Here is a 22,034-nt window from a genome sequence, read left to right on the forward strand (position 1 = left end):
GTGGTAGTTTTGTATTGCATGAAAATCATATCCGTGTTGGATTTGTTTGAAAATCATGAGGGGGAACCTAGGGTTGGTTGTTTGAGAATGGTTTTGTTATCACTGACTGTGGTTTGGACTAATTAGAGATTAAAATTAGCATGTTATTGTTGAAAGAAGAGAAAGCCCTAAGTTATATTTTAATTTGGTAAAATAAAAAGGATTTACGGTTGAACAATGTTGGTAAATTTCTATTGTTAATATGAGTTGTGTAGAAGGTGTTAACAGTTAAGGGATTAATTATGGTATTGAGGTTATTTTGAAATGAACGTATTGAATCAAGTTGGGTTATGGCTTATTATCCATGGAATTGATTTTGTAAAATGAAGAGAATGTAATTGGTTTTGTGAAAAGGGAAAAGTGTTTTTGGAATAAGTGATGGAACATGTTGACTTAAGAAAATTATGAAGCTGATCTTGAAAATGGTAAATGAAATGTTAACTCTATGTGAGTCTCGGAAAATAAATTTGAGAATTAAACTATTGTATCATGAGTGTCGAATACACATATTTGGGGGTTTTATCCTTACCTATCGTACTAGTGTCGTTGTTGGGTTTAAGGTTTGCTTGAGAGTTGAGTCTCTTTTATTAGGTGTACTGAATATATGCATCTAGAGGTTTTGTCCTTGGTCATCGGTGGAGGATGACATTGGTGTGTTGAATTGTGATGTATGCGTTACACTTGTGTGCGTTAAACATTATTGAATAGTTTATGTGTATGTATTACACTTGTTATTGATGCTTTGTTGTATTGAGGAATTTGTATATGATAATTGTTTATATACATTGTGTTGTGTGGGAGGAGATAGGGGATATACTCCACGGTTTAGGGGAAGATAGGGGATGGACCTCTAAACCGAAAACTGTTTGACATTGATACAGCACTACAATGTGTATCATTTGTGAAGTACAGAAGTGTTTTTGTTTGATATTGATACAACACCAAAATGTGTATCATTTGTGAAGTATGGAAGTGTTTTTGTCTGAGATTGATACAGGACTAAAATGTGTATCAATTATGAGATATGAAATGTTTAAAATGAGTTATTATCTCGCTTATCGCTTTGGCATATCCTTAGCTACTGTGCATATAGCCGGTAGAGTAGAGTTTTAATTGTTATCGTCAGTGTATCTGAGTATGTTATGGGTTGCGATGGTTACAGTTTTGAAAGGCTGAGCTGCCTCATTTGTGGATTATATACATGTTGATGATTTGTTATTTCCCTTTTATTTAAGGGATGCATGTATTGATATGAATGTATTAGGAACAAACCAAAATGCCATTTTGAGATTTTGGAAAGTGTGAAGGAAAGTGGGGTATTTGTGAACATGTTTTCAAAAAAGGTCATTTTGTTGTAAGTACGGAAAATGAGGGAAGAGTAATGGGCTTGGTGAAATTATTATTTTTTTTAAAAAAAAAAAAACTATTATAGTCATGAAAGTTTGGAAAAATGGGTAATTAAAAGGAAAGAAGGTGAACCGCTTATAGCGTTGAATGAAATCGCTGTTTTCGAGAAAAGTTCATACTTATGTATATTTTGTATAAACTGCCACATTACTATTCTAGTATGAGATTGAACATTCATGATCATAGCTATCTGTAAGTTGTTATTGTTGAGGATCATGTTGAGATCTCTACTGGACTATATGTTCATCCCACGTTGTTGAATCTTTTTCAGGTGATAGCCAGGATGCGCTACAAGGTTTTGGATCTTCTTATTTGTTGGCCATGGGGCCTCTTTTGTGTTGGCGGAATGCCATTTATGTAAAAGGGTTATACCCTTCTTCTTGACTTTTAATGATGTAAGCCCAAGGGCAATTTATTTAGTGTTCTCATGTTGTATTTACTTGCATACGAATGAGAGCAATGTTATTCACTTTTACAAGTTGCATATACGAGTTTATTTCCGCATGTTATCTCTAAAATGGAATTAAGTACATGAAATTGGTAATACTTCGAGTAATAAAAAGTGGGGCGTGACAGCATGGGTGCTAAGAGTATCTTTCTGTGACCAACAACTTTTTTTTTTTTAAAATTTTAATTATTTGCAGTGAGGAAACGTGACTGCACAGTTGACTGATGGAGAATCAATATATATATCAGCAGCTTTTCTCAAAGTAAGAGTAATGATTGAAGCTGATGTATATATATAGAATCCATTGATTTTTTTAGGCATATGGGGTCTTGAGCATCTTAGAATTGTAGACTATATGGATCATGACTAGTTGAGGCTGCAGAGGAGGCTGAATCATCCGAGGCTTTATCTTCAATTTGTGACTTTGCTTGGGCGTCAATAATTTCGCCATTTGGATCAATTCATCACTAGAGGTTGACTTGGGCTTTGCTTTGGGCTTGGCCTTGGGGGATTCGGATTTGGAAGGTTCAATGCTGGTTGATGGGTTTCCAAGTCTGACTATAGTAAGGGGAAGTGGGCTTCCTTGTGTGACTGAAGCATTTGGGTTTTGTTGAGACTTGACCATTGCACGAGTTGGGGCATGAATGTTAACTAGAAATTCTTGCTGGACTTGTTCAATAATTCGATGGGCTTTGAATACATCCCACCATTTAACAAAAAGTTGACGACTGACTATGTTATTGGATAGGCGGTATTGCCATTTAAAAATCCAAGGGACTTTACATTTGGACATAAAGTAAAGTAACCAAGGAAACTAACATTTATGCTAGCTGAGCTTGTAAATGGAAGAGAAATAATTGACTTGTTCTATTAACTCAGAAAGGATGATTTCTAGGATGGCACTATGCTGTGACCACCATCTCAGGAACCAAGAAGGGAATTCTGATTTGAATTTGTGGTCAAATGAGAAAAACCAAGAATGACTATATGACTCATTTTGATGTAGGAGGATTTTGAACCAAGCATCAATGTAATCATAGTAACTATATTGTATATCATGGTTGGGAAGATCTCGAAGTAGAAAAGGGAGACCCCATTCTTCCATGGAAACAATATTATGAATGTAAAAGGAATGATAAATGATTTTACTGGTCTGGACTCGATCATAGATAGGTTTAATGACTATTGACTTATGGTGGAAAATAATATCCTTATAAAAGGTTATTGACTTATCGGGATGGGAAGGAATGAAATTCCATCCATTAGGGAAATATGATTTGACTAATTCAAGGACATTGTGGATGTTTTTGTGGACTAGTTCTTTGTAAAAATGATTGAATGACTGTTTAAGAACATTATCTGTTCTTAAGGTAGACTTATTAGGAGGCATTGGCGTAATTGACTGGCAGGCAAAAGGGTCTGAAGCCAGAGCCAAAGTGTAACTAGGTTTACGAATATTACCAAGAATTTGGTATCGGTTTACTAGATCAATTGGAGGTGCAACAATGGGTTAACTGGATGACACAATGGCAAGAGGTTTTGTAATAGGTTTGTGGCTTGACATCTGCAAGAAAAATGACAGAAGTAGATTAGCATCCACTGAGGACATCTAATCTATCGATATGAAAGTTAACTAGATTAGTGTAATGAGCAATGAAATTGTGATAACTTCTAATCTGATTGAACTAAAGGTAAGGGTCTTGATGAAGGTAAGGGTCATTTTGTAGTGACTTTAAATAGGATATTTTAAACTTAAAATAGCGAATAGTTTTGCAGTATCTTGTGACTTGTAATCTGTTTGTAGAAAAATAAGGGGTAGGCATGATGAATTATCCTCCCTGTAAAAATTCTCGTGCAAGGAAATCAGGGATAAAATTTTGACTACCAGGAATATATTCAATATCAAAATAAGAAATACTTAAAATGGATTGCCATTGAGCAAAAATATGTTTACTAGCAATGTTTTGAACATCTTTTTCTAAAACATATTTAGCACTTTTACAATCAACACGTAATAGGAATTTTTGATTTAAAATGTCATCTTGAAATTTATTAATACATAAAACAATAGAAAAACTTTATTTTTTAATAGTACAATAATTTTTCTGTGCTTTGTTCGAAACATCAGAATGAAAACGAATAATTTGTTCAGATGATTGGGGAGTGATTTTCTGAAGGAGAATGTCACCATAACCAACATCAGAAGCATCAGTTTGAATAATTTTGAATGAATTTTCAGTAGGAATGCCAAGACAAGGCAAGGTGTTGACATATTTTTTGACTTGTTGAACAATAGCAGTATGAGTAGAAGACCAAAGAGCAGGATTATCTTTCAACCTATCAAAAAGGGGTTAACAAGTTTTCATAAGGTCTTTGTAAAATTCAGCAATGTAATTTAAGGAACCTAAAAACCGTTGTAACTAGGTTTTATCTAAGATTTCATCAGGGAACTTAGAAGCAAACTTAATAGATCGACCGATAGGAAGAATAGTACTTTGGTGGATATCATAATCTAAGAATCTAATTTTATTTTGGAATAACTTAATCTTAGGAGCAGAAATGACTAGACCATTATATTTGATAATATGGAAAAAGGAATTAAGATGTTTCCAATGTTCATCGAGTGACTTAGAAAAAAAGAGGATATCATCTATGTAGACAATAGAAAAATGACTAAAGGGATTAAAAATTTTATTCATAATGTTTTGAAATTCACTAGGAGCATTTTTTAATCCAAAAGGAATGACATTCCATTCATAATGGCCAAAAGGTGTAGTAAAGGCAGTTTTATAGCGATAATCAGGATGAATTTGTATTTGCCAAAATTCACTTTTAAGATCAAATTTACTAAAGATGATAGCTTGGCTAAGTCTTTTAATGAGATCTTTTTTATTAGGGATTGGATAGCGTATCCATTCTACAACTTTGTTTAACGGTTTATAATTAATGACTAATCGTGGAACACTACGTTCAAGTTCAACATTTTTATTAACATAAAAAGCAGGGCAAGACCAAAGGGATTTGCTTCTACTAATGATATTATTGGAGAGTAAATCATTAATTTTTTTTACACATTTCGACTAATTGATTATTCATTTGAATTGGGCGAGATTTAGTAGGGATTTGTCGTTCATTAAATTTTTTAATATAAGGTAAAGTGACCACATTTTTTTTTCTATGCCAGAAAGCACTAGGTAAAATAGAGCAAACTGTGGTTTCTAGCTGTGTTTTAAATTTGTCAATTTTTGATATGAGAACTGGATTAGCTAATTGAGTTTCAATTTGTTTATACTTGACTTCTTCTTTGAGGAATTTAAGTTGTTTGGTTAATTGGTTAATAGATTGAGAAATGGAACATTCTTTTAATTGATTTAATTCTTTGATCTAGGGAGGAGATAGAAATTTAAAAGTTACAGTGTCACCAAAAGCTTGCGTTGTTATTCCATTATTAGTAGTAGTGAATGGGTATAATAAAAAGATAAATGGAGTGCCTAAAATGACTTTATATGTTAAGTTTCGAACTAAAACAAATGATGTTTTAAAACAAACATTATTTTGATAGATATGTACCTTTGGTAATTTATATTTAATATGCATTTGACTTCCATTAGCAGAACTTGATTGTTCAGTAGATTTATGATAGTATTTGGTAGGGATTAAACCTTCTTGGATATAGTTTAAATCAGCTCCAGTATCAATTAATGCAATGACTTCTATTTCAAAATCATTAACAACTAATTTAACTTTCGAATGCCATTTTTTAATGTCAATTCGATTTATCATATTGAGGCGATTACTATCTTGATTATCATTGTCATTATTAGAGTGATTATCGAAGATGACATAGTTGGGATCCTGACTAGATTCATCATTAGAACTAGATTCATTAGACTTGTGGAAATCATTAAAACTTTTATTTATCTTTAATATGGCAATTTCTTCTTCTAAAGATTTGTCTTTAGTTTTTAATTCTTGAATAGTTAATTTAATTTGGTTAATCTCATTTTGTAAATCTTGTAAGGTTACTTCTTTGTGTTTTTTCTTTTTAAATCGTTCTAAAGTTTTATTTAAACTAATAATTAGTTTTTCAGGACAGGGCTTTTTTTTATCTTTATTTATGAGTAAGGATTTTAACTTATTAGTATATTGTCTTTTTAATTCAGAATTTTCTGATTTACTAATTAATTCGATTAATGAATCTTCTTCTTGTTGTAATTTACTAAGAACATTGACTTGTTTATAGCAAGTATCATTACATTCTAATTCAATTTCATTGTCAGTATTATCAGTAGGAGAATAATAGGTAGAAGTATCACTAGAGGGAATATCATCGCTAGATGAATGACTAGATTGAACAAGAGATTGATTTGGAGTAGCAGTTAATTTAAATATGTCGAATATTTGACTTTGATGTTCGTCAGTAATTTGTAGTTGATTAAGCTTAGCTTTGAGCTTTCTTTAACTTTACATTTATTAGAATGATGACCTTTTTTACCACAATTGTAACAAGTAACATCTTGAGTAGATTTTGACTTATTAGATCTTTTATGATATTTCTTGTTGGGTTTAGTATAAAACTTATCAGGTGATATGGTAGGTGAATATTTCTTTTTGGTATAATATTTACATGAAGATTTCTTCTTATTATTTTTGCGTCGTGAGGGAGCAACAGTAGGTAAACCATATTGTTCACAAAAATTACGTAATTCACATTTAGCTTTATGTTTGTCTTTTGCAACGTTTTGACTAAGTTTTAAATCGATACACATTCTTAATCCTTCTTTTTGAATTGTTCTAATTATATCACCATAAGTTAAATTATCATATTCGATTATACCAGTAGGTTGAGTAAGGGCGTCTTGAATTTTATGGGCAAAAAGACTATGTAATCCATTAATAATTTTTTCTTTCCAAAATGACTTAGTGCAATCATCTCTAAGCATGACTCTAGAAGTAAAAACATTTTTTTATCATCTAAAATCACTAAGAGTAAGGCAGGTTAAATTACTAAGTTGATCATGGATACGAGAATGAATATTAGTCGGTGTACCAATAAAATGTTTTACGATAGTATAGATTAAAGTATTAGTATCATCAGGTTTACTAGATCCTATATCTTCATCAAAAGTGAGGAAATCATTTTCATCTAATTGAACAGCATGTTGAATAGATTCGCGTTGGTCAGAAGTGAGATATTTATCCCACCAAGATTTGAGCATACCAGTAAATCCAGAAGTAATTAAAGGAACAATTTCAGGTTAAGTGTAATCAGGATAATTAGTAAGGTAACTATTTGCAACCATGGATAAATGGTTTAGTTTTTGAAGAATTTGATTTTCATTAAGACCATCGATATTCCATTCATATAATTTTTTAGCAGAAACAAAAAATTGATTACTAATATTGGTTTCTTCAAATTGAAGATCTGGGGGTGTAGGTTTAGGATACCAATTCTTTGTAAGAGTAGTGGGATTAACTTTAGGTTGTATGATTCTATTAAGAGTGGTATGGAATTGTTGGGTTAAGTGACTAATTTCATCATTTGATATGTCAGAATCACTACTAGGTTGAATAAGTGGTTGTTGTGTTAATACGGTAATTCCTTTGTCTGTAGAAGAGGCAGACATTTTATTAAATAATTTTTCAATGGCTTCAACAGTAGTGTTTTCTTGAGTAACTAGACTTAACCGTTTCCGAGTACTAGGAAGATTAATAAGAGGTTTGTCTAAAGGTTTACTTGTAGAAGTATGACTCGTTGAATATTCTTCAAAAGAAGTTCCAATTTATCTAATTGTTTCCCAATAGTTTTTAAACATTGATTAGTATAATTATTTTGTTCAATAACTTTTTTAATTTCAGAATCGTCACTAGGAAGTTTAAAAGGAGAAGCATGAACTATGGTACCTTTATGTTCAATAAGTATGGTTTCTATAGGAGGGTGACTAGATGAAACAAAAGTACTAGGGGAAGTTTTCCATTTAGTTTTCATAGCAGTATTTACGTTTTATAATAATTTTCTAAATAATCAAAGAAATTGATTTCAGTCATAAATTGATACCATTTCTTGGTAATTTTTAATTGTTGTTTTCCATCATAATCATGTCTATAGGTGTGTCTTTTTGACTTATTTGCTTTAGATTTAAACTCAGCATGAAGTTTATTAAGATCAGGAGTAAATAATTTACTCAGAGTTAATAGTTGTGGATTAACAGGAGGAACTACTTCAAAATCAGTTTGGGTAGGTGAATCTTGAGAAGTATTATCTTCTTCAGGAAGATAAGTCTTTTTGACTTATTTGCTTTAGATTTCAACTCAGCATGAAGTTTATTAAGATCAGGAGTAAATGATTTACTCAGAGTTAATAGTTGTGGATTAACAGGAGGAACTACTTCAAAATCAGTTTTGATTTCTTCAGGAAGATGTGTGTGATGAATAAACAGGTTTACTAATTTGGGAAGTAAAGGAATTATCGATTCCTTTTAATTTACTAGTTGTAGGATGTAGGTGAAGTTTCCTATCTTTCTTTATGAATAAAGGTGTATTAAAGATTTCATCATCTTCAATGTCAGTAGGTAAACTCGAGGTACTATGGCGAGAAGATTGACTATGAGGACGATTAAATTTAATATGAATAAAACCATTATTAAATTGTTGAATATTTTGAATATCTTGACTAATGGAAGATTGTTGATTTTAGGAATAATTTTCATTAACGGTGAACCAATCATCCAGTAGAGTAATATCTTTCCAGCAAATCATTTTTGGAACAGAAAATTAGTTTCATTTGTACCGCCTTGAATAAGTAATGTTTTATCCTTTGGACTTTTTGTTATAGCTTGACCATTTAGATTAGTTTTAATACATTTATAATAGATTCGATAAATAAAAGTAATGTTATGAACATTTTCTAACATATAGTAAATGCACCAGATAATTGAATATTTAATGTTAAGGCTTTTAATATATGAGGATCTCTAAGACTTAAAGTAAAATCAGGAAAACAATTAAAATGGATAGGACCTTTATGAAGGTCAGATTCCATCATACCCATTAAACTGTCATGATAATCAATAAAACGTGCATCTCTTAAGCATAAAAGAACATAAGTATTTTTACCTTCTTGGGTTAATGGCTTGATTCCTACTTGAATTAATCCTAGATGAATAAAATTATGACCATCTTTAAGATGTTTTCTGATTGACTCTTTGGATAATAATTGACAAGTTTCTTTAATTTTAGTTAAAGGATAAACTTGTTCAACAGTTTTGACTTGTAGATCGACATTGAAGGTTGATTGTAAAAATCTGGTTTTATAGATTTCTTTAGTTTTTACCTTAGGGATATTCCAACTTAAATCAATTTTTACATCTTGAAATTCATGTTCTTCTTCATTAATAAGTAACTCCGTACTAGGTATAGGAGCTAGAGTTGTAGATCTAGAGCTAACTGAAGAGTTACTTCTGAATAATCGACTCGTTTTAATTTTGTAAAATTAATCCAATTTTTCTTATATTCTATTATAACTTATATTGTTTTCTCATACTATGTTTTCGCTCATACCCTTTCCGGGAACCCCTATATCTATCGACAACCTAACCAAAGGACTTATACTAAATGTGGGATGAAAGGTGTGTGGCTACTGATAGAGTGGAAGACAGGGTTAAGTTAAACAGAAATAAGAAAACTAGAATTAAAATATAGAAGAAAAATGAGAAGAATTAAGCAACAAAAACATTTGTCTTCTTTTCCCCTCATTTTAAAATGAGAGCTGTTTTATGTCATTTATCTTCTTTCTTTTCTCATTTTTTTAAAACATTTTATATCAACCAATTACATGATTAAATATTATTCACTTTTATTATTTTGTTAATAATTATCTCCAAATAAAATAATAAACATAATTCATATAGGCAGTCATGCAAACGGTGATAAAAGAAATGGGTAACACATAACAATTTTTTTCAAAATAATATTTTAAAAAAAGTATTTAATTGCATAATTTAAGTTATTGAAATTTTAAAATGATTATTTTTTTCGCATAGCATTTCTATTCAGGTTCAAACGTTAGATCCACTTTCTAGACTGTCAAGAAGATGATTGATTAAAATTAACTATTATTTATTTATCAACTAATCATTTTCTTGATATATCATTGAATTTTAAAAATGAATCTAAAAAGTAAACATTTTTTCTTTTTAAAAATGACCAGAAAGAGTCGCCACAAATATTGCAACCAAAGCATTGTGTTTTTTCTTCTTAAAATTAAAGTAATGGTTCCACTGATCTCTTGTGTTGATGAACGATTTCCTGGTCATTAATTTGTTGTCTGTATCATTTCCCTTGTTAATATATAGTATTACATTATGTTAGTTGAAATTAAAATTGCTCTAAAATTAAATATGAAAAATTACACAAAAAATGTTTGAGCTCGAATCTTATAATAAAACAAATTTTGAGTTTATAATTTTATTAATTCAAATCTTAATATTTTGATTTGTTTTTAATATAAATTATTTACCTATTTTCGTTAATAAAACAAACTATAAAAATAACATCGTAGTCATTAAACTCAATGGAAAAAGGTTGAGACCCCTTTTTTCCTTGACCCCCCCCCACTCCCAATATATTGGGATTGGCCAACCTTTTACTTTTTTTTTTTTCCTCCTATCACTCACGGACATGTGTCTGTAGAGGTTGTGGGTGTCAAGAAAAAATAGGCCTCTATCATTTCTCTAAGGTCAATATAGATGTACAGAAAATATTTAAAATACTATTTTTTATTGAGTTTAATAACTAAATTTTTTTTTCTAATCAGTTTTATTTAGTAAAAATAAACAAATAGTTTAGATTGAAAACAAATTAAAAGATCAATATTTAAATTGATAAAATTAAAAATCAAGAATTTATTTTGTTATAATAATCAAACCTGGGTTTTTTTTTTTTTGTAATTTTTTCAATTAAATAAAGGGACAATTTCCAAAAAAATGGTATAAACTTAAAATAATTGCAAAGAGGTGGAAGTACAAGACTTAATTGTACAATCTAATGCATAAATTGTTTGTACTTTCATGACATTGTAATTATTTTGTGTTAGATACCATTTTTTTGCAATTCCCCCATAAATAAATAATAAAATATAATTTAAAGATTAAAAAAAAAAAACAAATGAAATTAACTTGTGTCTTTTTCAGTGCAGAAAGTCTAGGGACTCAGAAAACCAAATCCAGAAAATACCCAAAATGCTAAATTTATGGTGTACAATAAAAGTTTTATGTGTGAGACCCTATCATTAATAATGAATCTAGACCTTTGATTTTAAATTTTGTTAGCTTCTGATTCTTTGTGCCTGGATTCATAGAACTGCTCTTTTCAGGTGTGTACCAAATGAGCGCGTTTTCCTGTAACGGTTCCTTGTTGTGCCTCAAAACAACGTCATTTTGGGACAAAATTTCCAAAAAAAAAAAAAAAAAAAACAAACAAACAAACAAAAACACATAATCAAATAAGAGAAAGAGAAGAAGAAGAAGAGAGAGAGGAGAAGACCCAGAACACCTAGAACAATACAAACACTTGAACATCAATAACCAGATTTTTGAACAACAACACAAACACTACATACAAACAAAAATACAAACACTTCAATACCTAGATCTCAGATATATATACAAACACTTCAAACACTCAGATATATATATATATATATACATCTTAGATTTTTGAACAACAATACAAACACTTCAAACACCCAAAACACCAATAACCATTCAGATAAAAAAAAAAACTGAGGTTCAAAAATCTGAGATGTATGTGTATATATATACAGAATAACACTTGAATATCCTAGATGATAAATCAAAATTAATAAAAATTAGATCAATACAAACAGTCAAACATTAGATCTAGCAAAGTATATGAGAATAGCTCATATCTTACATATAGATCGAATAAAAAAACCCAAAAAACTACTTCGAATTAAGAATTCAATCAGTATCAATAGATCTGACTCAACAGTTCAGTGAACGACGAACAATCGACAACGGACAACCGGGGGGGAATGGCAACGAGGATGACCAACGACCTCCCTCCGGTACGCCGGCAGCTAAGAAAAGAGGAGAAAAGATCGAGATGGTTACTGGGTTAGTAGTTTTAGTGAGAGAAAGGAGGAGGAAGAAGAAGAACAAGAAGGAAAGGTGGGTTGTGGCGATGGTGAGAAGATGGTAGCGCCGTGGGTGAAGGGAGGCCAAAGGTTGTCGCCTGTGGTGGTGCCTTCTTTCTTCTTCTCCTCTCTCTCTTCCTCTCTGCTTCTTTCTTCTTCCTCCTTCTATCTTCTTCTCCCTCCATTGCTCCTATTCTGTTTTCTTTCTTTTTTTAATTGAAATCTTGCCCCAAAATGGCATCGTTTTGGGGCGATGCAAGACGGGCCGCAGAAATGGGCGTCTGAGGATCCGGACTCTATACCAAGTAACTCGTAATATGGATAAATCATTATCAACCACCGATGGCTGTTTACCACACCACACCACACCAGTCATTGATCCACAGTTGACTTAGTAATTTCCAATATTTGTGAGAAATCAATGACGAAGAGATTGATGAGAGAGAAACCATGGGAGCTGATGTGCTGATTTCAAGTTTCTTAGAGAAATTAAACAAGTTAAAAGACGTTGTCCTGGAAAGATTTATCTATCAAAGATTGAGAAATCATGTACATGTTGCCATCGACGAACTACAACGTATTCGGAATGAACTTGAAGAAACAGAGGATACCAGTACCTTTCTTCCCACTTTTTAGACTCAATGATGTGTCAAGATGATATTGGTTAAAATTAACTATTCTCTATTTATCAACCAGTCATCTTCTTGACATATCACTGAGTTCAAAAAATGAATCTAAAAAGTAAACTTTTATATCATTTTTTCCTTTTAAAAATGATCAGCAGGAGTTGCTCCAAATATTGCAACCAAAGCATTGTGTTTTTTTCTTCTCAAAATTAAAGTTATGGTCCCACTGATCTCTTGTGTTGATGAACGATTTCTTGGTCATTAATTTGTTGTCTGTATCATTTCCCTTGCTGTTAATATATAGTATTACATCATGTTAGTTGAATTTTAAAATGGGAAAATTATCCAAAAATCCCACAACAGAATTAGTTACACTATTCAGTTCCACCGATTTACATGTGCACCACCAGATCCTATGCGTAGAAACAGCAGTATCGGTTGGTCCTCCTTTTGATTTGAATTAGGTTATTTGTGGACTTTTCTACAATTTCCTTTGATAGGTATCACAATTTAAGGGATCCTGTTATAGTCAATCACGTGTGTGGAGGGGGAATATCTTTCCATAGTCAGCATATAAAAGGGTTCATATATGGGGTGTTTACAGTGTGGCGAAACATTATCGCTTATAGCTTTTCTTGTAGGGGGCTAACTAGTTTTGCCATTGCCGAATTTCATTAGGTATTCTATTGACGTTGGTTACAACGATGCTTTCTTACCTTTACTTTTATAATTTATATGCAGTAGGTGTTGGGTGCACCACCCGTCCCCAGCCGTGGTTTGCCATTTCATTTTTCATTATCATGTGTTGGGAGAGGTATTGGTAGGGGAGATTAGTGGATTGGGTGTGAATTGTGTTGTGTGACATACACTGAAATGTATTCCTAGTTTCTGATATGCCACACACAGGGGTGTCTCATACATGTTTGTCATCATTTTGTCCGACATTTTCTTATATGTCTATGTTTTATTGTGGGGATGGACAACATTTTCATGTTACTATGTTGTTACCGGTTAACAAATGTCGCATACAAACTGAAATCACCATACACATTTGGAGATCTTGTCAATTTCATGTGCGACAAATTTGTTGGGCTGACACCGAATAATTTTTGTTTGTTTTTCTAGATTCTGGGTTACAACAATTTTCAATTACAAACCGATGTAGACATGTAGAATATGGTTCACCTTGCCCACTCATTCCGACTACAACTAATCGATGTTATGACTGAGTTACGTAGTGGGGGAAGTGGTGTGTCGGATAGTGATTGTGTTTCTAACAACTCACATACACGTGGTCGCGGCGTCAAATGAGGGGTCAGGATTACGGGCATGGAATACGATGTCAACCTGTTGCCCAATTACTGTTCGCATGAGGAAAAGACTTTCTTATCAGCGCCATGGGCTAACGGGATTCCTCATGTAGGTCAAAGTTTCGAAGGGGGAGCGCAAGCTTTCCGGAATGTCCTTTGAAAATATGCGGTGGAGTGTGGGTTCGATTTCAAATACTTGAAGAATGACTTGGTATGAAATACTACTGTCTGTTCGATGCGTGACATGAAGGGGTGCTCGTGGTTTGTGCATGTGCGAGTATTGGATGCTAATGGGTTTTTCTACGTTCGAAAATGGGATAGTGAGCACAGTTGCAATGTCGCTGTTTGCATCGTGAAGAACATCTGCCTCAGGTCAGATATTGTATCCGACATTTTCTCACAATGTATATGCGACAAGCCTCTCACAAGGCCGACTGATGTTGCATTTGATCTGAAAAAGAATTACAGGCTTGAGATAAGTTCCCACGTCGCTTGGCTAGTGTAGACGTCCCTGAACGCCCCGGGAGGAACGAGTCCCCCGTTCCGTTCGATATTGGGCTCACTACAGCTCAGGACTCTCAAATTGTCACGGTTCTAAGTCTGAACCAAAGAGTCCAAATCCGGCAAATCGTTTTGAGAAAACAGGTTTTTGAAAGAAGTGCCAAACATGGACTTCTTTGCCAGATACAGAGTCGCCACCTAAATATTTTATTTTGGGGGAAATTTAGGAAACCCTAACTCATTGCCCAAGGCCACGTGTCCGTCATCACCAAAGTTGCCTCGGCTCGGGAACTTGGGTACGATTGGGGAAGGTCACTTCGTGAGCACCCCCGCTCGCCCGATCAAAAATCGACCTCTACTAACCATGATATCTATTTTTGAAAACATTATGTGTTCTTATTCCGGTTATTAGCCTAGATTTACTATGTGATGCGCACAGCATACAAGTATAGACTGGATCGCCTGAATTGGAACAAAACATTTCATGTTTGTTTATTTTGAAAATGGTTTGATGGTGCTACCCGCAAGTAGGCTAAGACGTGGATTTGCCACCCTTGGGTGGGCTTAGAAAAACATGATTTTGCCACTGTCTAGTGGGCTTTAAAACACACATTTGATGAATTGTTCCAATTCAAATAACCCAACCTTCACCCACAGGCATTCAGGCAGTTATATCACATAAGCAATTAGCCTCATGGTAAGCATGCTATTCATGGCAGTCACTCACACGTATGCAAGGATGCTAAAGCATAAAACTTACCGAGTACTCCAAGCCAAAATAGAAGCTAATTAGAAATCCATGCATGATCCTAATTATACAGAAATGCCTAATGCAACACATGCAAAAATACAACTATAGCAGGCTCGGCTATTCTAAACATGGCATATGAAATGCTACAGCTAACATGTATTCAACTTGGAATTGAAAATACAATGCAGTTAGTATGATGCGCCGAGCCCGGTGCATGCAAAACAGATGAATGAATGCAAACATGCTATCATACTGTATGCTAACTGAAACATGCCCTAATCTAACCATCATAAGCGGGTAAATAAAAGGGAGAAAGACGTGGGATTGGAAGACATACATCACACACACGCACACTTATTACAGTTGTGCCCTCGCGCAGAGGGTCCGAATAAATAATATACAGTCCCAAATAATTACAGTCCAAATAATTACAAAAATCCTAATTAATTACCAAATTAACTAAGAAAACAATAAACTGGCATGCAAGCCAGGGACTGCCTTGACTCTTTTCCAGATGATACATGATGCATGTCTGGGTCGCCTTTGCACGGAAATCCACTGTGATGCCCCCATTAGTCTCTGTCTTGCAATATGTTTTGGAAAGCACGCCAAGCCCCGGAAGACTGCTGATTCTTGATTTGCTGCAACAGAGAGCAGGAAAGGGGCATGGCAATGTATTTGCACACATGTATGCATGCCTCGATCCTCGTGCCACCAATCACGCATATCGATGCATGATGGCCGAGGAGTCGAATTGTACGGCTCAATATGGAATGAATGCACACATAAACACAACAAAACCTAAACTCCATCATGGATAATCCGGAGTGTCGGTGACTGGGAATTGAGACACGTTCCGTCACTCGAAGTACGAAACGTCTCTCGTTTCCCGTGCTCGGGCTAACTCCTATCCCAAGCACAATGCAATATGTGTGACATGCATGAATGCAACTAAGATACAACCTAACATGCACAATGCCATGAAATGGCATACACGATGCACGAGATAACATGGCATACACAATGCGCTAACGTACAACCTAGCATACGCAATGCTATGAAATGAAATGGCATACACAATGCACAAGGGACTTACACCAACATGAGTGGACCTCAGCCACGCTCACATAGGAGGCCATTGAGATGAAAAATGAGACACTCGAAATGCGTGCACACATGCACGCAAACCGAGGACCGAACCTAGGGCACAAATGCCACTCTAACAAGGCATGGCAACGCATGGAATATGGCATACTAGCATGCAAATTTCAGCGCCAAAATATGACCCAAAACAGCCCTAAATCATGGAAACATGGCACCCGATGCATGAAATGAATCCCGAAACATGAAATGAAGTACATGGAATGGCCTACGGCTATGCAAAGCATGCATTATTTGAACATGAAGTGTGAAGAAAGATTCAAGGCAGTCCCAAAAAAAGCATATTTACAGTTTTAATCAAGGCCAAAAAATAAACACAAATGGGGCTAAGCTAGCATGCAAAAAGGGCCCCGTAAGAGAGGTAATGAAGCAAGTAACAGCTGCTGACCCTAAATGGCCAAAAGCCCTTCAAAAATGTTGAAGAAGGGATCAAAATGAAGCACTTTACATTTTATAACAAGCCACGGATCTAAACACAAACAGGCCTAAAACAATGTGCAAGAAAAGGGCCAAAAGGGGGACAAAGAAGCAAGTGATGGTTTCTGGCCTCAAACAGAAGAGGGCCCTTCAACAAAGTTGAATAGGGGCCTAAAACATGGCATTTTACAGTTAGTGACCAAACCCAAAACAGTGCACATGAAAGCCTAAAATACTATGCAAAATAAGGCCTAAAAAGAGGTTTAAACACAAAGTGTAAAAAAGGAGCCTCAAACAGAAAAATTCCCTTGATCAAACATGCAGAGGGGGTCAAAATAAGGCCATTTATAGTTCGGACCAGAGCCTAAAAAAATAAGCACAAGGGGCTAACAAATCATGCAAAAATATGGCCAAAAGTGAGATAAAGAGGCAAGTGACAGATGAAAGCCTCAAACAGTGAAGAGCCCTTCAACAATGTTGAAGAAGGGCTTAAAATAAGCCACTTCACAGTTTATAACCAAGCTCAAAACAGTTTATAAATAGGCCAAAAATACTATGCAAGAAAGAGTCATACAAGAGAGGTAAAGAAGAAAGTGTAAGCTAGAGACCTTAAACATGGAAAGACCCTAAAACAAACATGAAAAATACATCAAAACATGACTATTTTAAGTTAGGGTCGGAGCCCAAAAATGAAAGCAAGTATAGCTTAGATATTGAACAAAATAGGGCAAGAAAGAGAGAGGAGATGACTTACCCTTGAAGACCAAGTCTTTGACAACTCTTGGCTTGAGTTTGGTGGCTCCTTAGCTCTGGAAAACAACTCCAAGTGGCTGGAATTGATGGTGGTGGTGTGGTGCTAGGTGATGGTGTTGAAATGGTGTAGGGTTTGAGGGATTTTAAGGGTTGGAGTGTAGAGAGAGAGAGAGATACAATGCAAGAACCTAAAGCAAATTTTTGTAACCCTTCAACACACAGCTGGGGGGTCTGCTATATAGGAAAAAGAGGGGGAAAAGAGGGGTGAAAAATGGGGGGGAAATGAATTCAAGTTTCCCCCCAAAAGTGCAGAACCCTCGGACACGGGTGAAGTGCAAAACAGAATACATGGCTGGAATGCACTTGGGACAAGGATCATGGCCGGCTGGTTATCTAAGCTGCAGGTGGCCGGCCAGCTCTCCCCATGGCCGGCCGGCCAAGGGTCAAAAGGTTCAATCATGATTAGTGGCCGGCCACCCCAGAAAGAGGGCCTTCCATGTGTGCACAACACAACCATGTAGTCAAAAACTGGAGAAAGTGAACCAGGAGAGAGAAAAGGCCACTTTTAGGAGGGGTTCAAAAGGGTCAACCGGAAATACTGGCCGGCCATGTGATATTGGTGGCCTCCCAGGTGTGTACAACACAAATATGTGGTTTGGGGCAAGAAAAAGTGGCCTTAGGGTGGTCAACATTGGCTTTCGAGGGAGAAAAAACGGGCGACGGAGGGCGATGGAGGAATAAAACTGGTTGTCAGAAAAATTGCTGGCCTCCCACCCCTCTACGACCTTCTTAACAATGAAACAGAGGTCCCTGCCAAAAATGAACCCAAACCGATGCAAAATGAAGGTTCGGGGGCCGAAACACACAGCCCGAGGCCCCGAAAACTGACTGTTAGGCACCGGAAGTGGTGTTCGACCACGAAGTTGGTTTTTTGAGCCGCAGTGTCCCTCAAAAAGGAGCAAATAAGATGCACGCCAAAAACCGGAGCAAACGGAGGTGGTTAAGTGGTCCCGAACCGAGGCACACGGCCAACGGCTCCAAAAAATCAGAAACCGGACTCCAAACGGGCAAAATGGCCTATGACCACGAAACGTAGCCTACGGCCACTGAGAGATGATCTACAAGACCTCTTCCTCCCTTCGGGAAGAGAAAACAGAGAAAACAGAGCCTGGTTCGCAAATCGAGGCAAAGCATGAAAGAGTCCGGAAGTCCGGAGGCAAGGCTCGCAGCCGAGACTCTGAAACCTCTGAACGAGCACGATATGCAACATCACCAAGCGCTCAATCGGTGACGTCTGAGTCTTAAGGTCGGTCAAAAATGGGGTGTCTACAGCTAGGTGTCGAAAAAGCTAGGGGCGAGTTATTTGGTGCCCATTCCGCATCTTTTGACCAACTATGTTGGTACAGCGAGGCCGTTATGGAACACAACCTAAGCACTTACATCAACATTGAATGTGATGTACATGACAACTGGTTCGAACGGTACTTCATATCGTTCAAGGCATGCATTGATGGATTCAAACATTGCCGCCCATTACTTTGCCTAGATAGGACTTTCTTGAAGGGAAGGTTCAAAGGAAATTTACTTGTTGCCACTACAAAGGACGGAAACCGAGGTAACTAGCACACACCCTTCCATAGTATTTTCAAATTTATCAACCTTTGTCATTGTCGCACACATGCCCTGTACATTGCACAACATACTAACAACACGTGACAAACCCGGTCTGTTTCCAGTAGCGTTTGCGATCGTTGGAGTGGAGAACACAACAAACTGGTCATGGTTTTTGCAGAACCTCCGGAATGCATTTGGTGATGACAGGACCTTCACGTTCATTTCGAACTGACACGTCAGACTCATTGAGTCAATGCCCATTATCTTCCCCACTGCGCACCATGCATTTGGCTTGTAACACCTGCAAAGGAACCTTAAGGACAAGCTTAAATATATGAATAATTTGCACAGGATTGGGTTGATCACCAAGTTCAACAACTGTGCGTATGCTCTAACAGTTTCTGTATTTGAGGATATGGTTGGAAAGTTCACCAGATCCGGTAAGGCAATTGCGACTGTTTTCCTCTGAGATCGCCCTCCCCAAAATTGGGCTAACGCTTATTTCAGGTGCATAACATCTTTATGCCACACACTTTATACTTCGTTTCAAACTTATCCAATATTTTTGCACTACCCCGTTACATTTACTTATTATGTATTCGCTGCGGTCAATGTCACGTAACATAGGGGCAACCGGTATGGCGAGATGTGTTCTAATGCCGCCGAGTCTTTTAACAACTGGATTGCCGAGGCCTACCACCTTCCAATAACCAGATTGGTTGACAGCATTAGAACACAAATAATGCGGTAGATGTCAACATGGTGAGACGCTTCGCATAAATGGGCTAGAGTTATATGTCCGAAAATGGAAAAGCGATTAGAAAAATCTTACAACACCGGTAGGTCATGGAATGTAAGCCAATCAAACTCCAATGTGTACGAAGTCCACTCAAACCCGTCTGTCATGGTGGACGTCGACCAACGCACATGTTCATGTTTTCAGTGGCAGAATAACGGGTTCTCGTGCGCACATGCCATTGTTGCAGCACGTAGAAGTGGGCGAGACTTGTGTGCGCTGATCAAGTCATATTTCCATGTGTCTGAATATCGGTTTTCGTACACCCGTAGCATTATGTCTATACCAACTGTGGAACAGCCATAACCAACTGGCCACGACTACGTCATGCTGCCACCCACCGTCAAACGACCACCAGGAAAGCCAAAGAAAAAGAGGATACCATCCTATGGAAAGGAAGTGCAACCAATCCGTTGTAGCAGGTCTGGCCGCATAGGAAACCATAATAGGAAGACATGCAAAGAACCAATCTAGCATTTCAAACCACGAATCGAGAGTTTATTATTTTTTGAATTAAACTATGTTTTATTTTTAGTTAATAACCATGGGGGGTAGTCATATATTTCCCTTCAGTTCATTTCATTTTTCCAAACAATTTTGTGGTAATGACATTTATCTACATTCCTATCACTTTTATAATATATTATGACCATTTTACGTACACTCTAAATTTTTACCATTCCCCATACGGTAGGCATGGGGTGTGCATATGCCTAACTTCGTGTGACACCTTGTCATACCTGGTAGGGGTGCCCACTATCCTTCGCCACAAAGTCCTATTAATTGACTGATTTTGGACAAGCAACAACATCATACACTACCACACAACAGCCACCTTTTGCCCACCTTTTGCCAACCATGCTTATATTGATGACCACGAAAAAAAAAAAAAAAAAAAGACCAAACAAACTGACATATTACATCAACTTCCTAGTATAACCTTAACCAACAAGCATATCACCTCATACCATAACATTTATCATGCATACTCATTGAACTACATTATTTTCGTACTTATTTATCTATGTAAGATTTTTGTTGGACACACACACTCCAACATGACACAATTTCACACATCAGATACGTACGTAATAAGTTCAAAGAAAAACAAACAAAATACAAACAAACCACCGCACACAATGCATGCGACCGACCAAATGCATCCATTACATACACTTCTGAGTGTTTGCTTATCTAACATGTGTAACACACCCTCAAAATAAATTTACATTGCATATCTAATGCACTTTTCATATTGGTTGCTCATATTAACATAAGATCACACAAGAAAACATGCTATATTCATACACACTTAAAAATCATAAACAACACCTACTTGTCCAACTGACCCCGGTCATTCTTCGTATCATATTCATAAACACATGGACATGGCCACAAATTAATTATCAAATAAAAGTAGAGTTAAACAATTCACCCAACACTAAAAATTCAGCAACTACTAACCAAAATTACTTTCATATCATGCGCGAAAACCCCAAAAAAATATAAACGATGCAAACACCCTTGTCATGTATGTAAATCATTACACATTCTTCCAAATTGAAAACAACGACGACCAAAATGACATGGTAAACAAATTGTTATGCAGTCGACAAAACTTATTTCAGTCCTCTCGCACGATCGTTCACAAAACCCTTCACCATATTCGCCCGCAATATGACACAATTGTCCCCTTGCAGCGACTGGGAGACATCAACATAGTGGACGTACTGCAACATCACAGCACACAACAGTATAGCACAGTCCTCCTTGCATTGTGTGACATCAAAAAAACAAAGTTTGTTAGCCAAATTATACAACCTCAGAATAAATTACATCCACACCACTATACTGTATGGATTTTCAATCTACGTAATACGTACGAGTCAGGCTTCTGCTACAGACAATCAATGACTGACTCCAACGGAGTGTCACCAACTTGTGTCATGTCATCCTCAACAAGCCCGGAAATGAAGTCCTTCTGAATTTCAAAAATTGTGTCCCTCTGCCACACAACGACGCATACATTACCAAACCACAAAACACGATACAGTA

The sequence above is a fragment of the Camellia sinensis genome, chromosome 3 (genome assembly GCF_055761805.1).
Source record: "Camellia sinensis isolate YWXY chromosome 3, ASM5576180v1, whole genome shotgun sequence".
Classification (NCBI taxonomy): domain Eukaryota; kingdom Viridiplantae; phylum Streptophyta; class Magnoliopsida; order Ericales; family Theaceae; genus Camellia; species Camellia sinensis.